At 45.2% G+C, this 3428-nt stretch overlaps 1 protein-coding gene across 1 annotated transcript in view; it reads right to left on the bottom strand.

Moving 5' to 3' along the window:
• LOC106813657 (delta-like protein 1) overlaps positions 1–3428 on the bottom strand; it is a 14493-nt gene that overhangs the window by 1012 nt on the left and 10053 nt on the right. The window lies entirely within an intron of this gene.

The raw sequence follows: 3428 nt of genomic DNA, 5'->3' as shown, positions 1-3428 counted from the left end.
TTACAGAATATTTCCCATACATAGGTATATATATATATATATATATATATATATATATATATATATATATAGTATATATTATACACACACAGCAACACATATATATATATATATATATATATATGAGGTCGCTGCTGAATGATGATCGATATAGGGGCCGGTTGACGGAGAAACATTAGGTCTGCTACGCGGTAAAGTATGGTCTGGTGAGATAATGAGAATATTAATCATTCATATCGCACAGCTACGATGTGTTTCTGACAACGATCCCCGTGGATGAGTGACTGACCTTGGAGTTGTAGGTGGGTCTTCGTCCGATGCAGTCTGACGCAGGTCTCATGTTGGCGTGCAGTGGACGCCTAACATTGGGCAGCGTTTAACTAAACAAAAAAACAAACCGTGTCGTTCAGTCTCCATAACGAACAAGCAACGCAATCGGTTTCGCTCAGGTTTGCCCCGCGTTGTACCATTACTTATTCTGTTAGCCCATAATCAAAGAACTCTCAGAAGAACTCTCTGCCACCACACTTTTCAACTACTCTCTTCTGTCACCAAGTCCTCCCCGCTAAAGATGACTACAACTTTGATCACATTTTAGCCGACCTCAATAGGTCCAAAAACAATCGCGTCTTAACCACCTAATATTTAATCACGACACTAACCCTCACCACGAACTATATCCACTCCTAATTCGACGTCCAACAAACCTCCGCCCCTCGTGTCAACACATCGACAAGAGACCCTCAGCTTCATTTGCTCTATATACCGATTTTGTTCTACGTCTTTCCAAACACTTGGACACACATTGGAAATGTATAACCCTTAACAATATTTTAAATTTTTCATGAGCAACTACGCTAGTATTTTACATTTTGATAGACTATATTTCAATAGATATATCTTTTTTTTTTAGATTTACATGAACTTCTATATATGCTGTTTTGTGGTTCCTCTTTTTAATTATACCGATTTCATTTAGTATTATGCAAATGATGGTCATGTGAATGCGATTGTAAACATCTTTATTGTAATTTGTAATATTACGGTGAGTGATCCGAATGTCGTTTTTTTCTCAATTTACGTCTGTATTTTTTAAAGTTATGTAATAAACCTATTATTATCTATCCATCCATGCATCTACACCATCTCATCCATCTCATCCTATCTATCCATCCATCCAGCTCCATCCATCCATCCATCCATTCCATCCATCCATCCATCCAATCCATCCATCCATCCATCCACTTCCATCCCATCGCATCCATCCATCCATTCCATCCATTCCATCCATCCATCCTATCCCCATCCATCACATCCATCCATCCATCCATCCATCCATCCACCTCCATTCAATCCATCCACCATCCATCCATCCATTCCCATCCTTTCATCTACTCCATCCATCCATCCATCTATTCATCCATTCATCCATCCATCCATCCATCCATCATCCATCCATCCATCCATCCATCCATCCATCCATCATCCATCATCCATTCCATCCATCCATCCATCCATCCATCCATCCTACATCATCCATCCATCCATCCATCCATTCCATCCATCCATCCATTCCATCCATCCATCACCCACCCACCCACCCATCCATCCATCCATCCATCCTATCCACTATCCTCACTATCCATGCACTATCTATTCGTCCGTCCGTCCGTCCGTCCGTCCGTCCGTTCGTCCGTCCGTCTATCCATCCATTCCATCCATCATCATCCATCTCCACTATCCATCCACTATCCATCCATCCATCCATCCATCACCCAATTCCATCCTTCCATCTATCCATCTATTCAACCATTCATCTATCCACTATCCATCCACTATCCATCCATCTGTCCGGTCCGTCCGTCCGTCCGTCCCGTCCGTCCGTCTGTCCGTCTGTGCGTCCATCATCCATTGCATCCTCCATCCACTATCCTCCTTTATCCATCAATCCACCCATCCATCCATTTATCCATCCCTCCCTCCATCCATCCATCCATCCATCCATTCATCCATCAATCCACCCATCCATCCATTTATCCATCCCTCCATCCATCCATCCATCCATCCATCCATCCATCCATCCATCCATCATCATCCATCCATTCCATCCATTCCATCCATCCATCCTCCATCCATCCATCCACTCCATCCATCCATCCATCCATCCATCCATTCCATTCCATCTCATTCCATCCATCCATCCATCCATCCATCCATCCATTCCATCCATCCACCTCCATCCATCCATCCATCCAATCCATCCATCCATCCATCCATCCATCCATCCATCATCCATCCATCCATCCATCCATCCATCCATCCATCCATCCATCCATCCATCCATCCATCCATCCATCCATCCATCCATCCATCCATCCATCCATCCATCCATCACCTCCATTCCATCCAGCCATCCATCCTCATCCATCCATCCATCCTCCATCCATCCATCCATCCATCCATCCATCCATTCACATCCATCCATCCATCCATCCATCCATCCATCCATCCATCCATCCATCCAATCCATCCATCCATCCATCCATCCATCCATCCCATCCATCTCATCCATCCATCCATCCATCCATCCATCATCCTATCCATCCATCCATTCCATCCCATCCATCCATCCATCCCATCCATCCATCCATCCATCCATCACTCATCCATCCAGTCATCCATCCAATCCATCCATCCATCCATCCATTTCCATCCATCTTCATCCATATCCATCCATCATCCATCCATCTATCCATCCATCCATCCATCCATCCATCCATCCATCCATCCATCCATCCATCCATCCATCCATCCATCCATCCACTCCATCCATCCATCCATCCATCATCCATCCATCCATCCATCCATCCATCCATCTCCATCTATCTATTCATTCATCCATCCACTCCACTATCGCATCGATCCATCCATCCATCCATCCATCCATCTATTCATCCATCCATCTATCTCACTAGACTTTACTCTCGCAGTCCTTGTTACTCAGGGAAGCGCACTGCTTGTCGCGACTGGCATGTGAAGCTCATCGTCGTAGCTGCTGCCGTCCTCGCGTAGTGGTAATTGGTTCTTACATGTGGATGGTCACAATCGCTCGTCGTATTCCGTTTTCGACGGGGGTTCTTACGGCGGTTTTTTCAAAAACCACCGCGGCGGACAGTGAACCTCTGCGCGGGCGAGTCACAGTTGTGATGTATGACTAGGACCAGCTACAGCAGCGTATATAGCTGACTTTTGCCGGCGTGTAGGGAGGAGAGTTATTTTACGTAAGCGCGTCGTGCTGATCTTAGCAGTTTGACCGTGGGGAGTTTCGCCATTGACCATGTGGTAGTGTCAAGAGCAATATAACATTGTAGAGTCATGTGCGCGAGAGATGTGTGTTCAAGTCGATACGTACTCGATCACCCGTTTAC

The sequence above is a fragment of the Priapulus caudatus genome, unplaced genomic scaffold, assembly GCF_000485595.1.
Source record: "Priapulus caudatus unplaced genomic scaffold, Priapulus_caudatus-5.0.1 Scaffold805, whole genome shotgun sequence".
Classification (NCBI taxonomy): domain Eukaryota; kingdom Metazoa; phylum Priapulida; class Priapulimorpha; order Priapulimorphida; family Priapulidae; genus Priapulus; species Priapulus caudatus.
The sequence above is the reverse complement of the archived record's forward strand: the minus strand, read 5'-3'. Positions and strand labels throughout refer to the sequence as shown.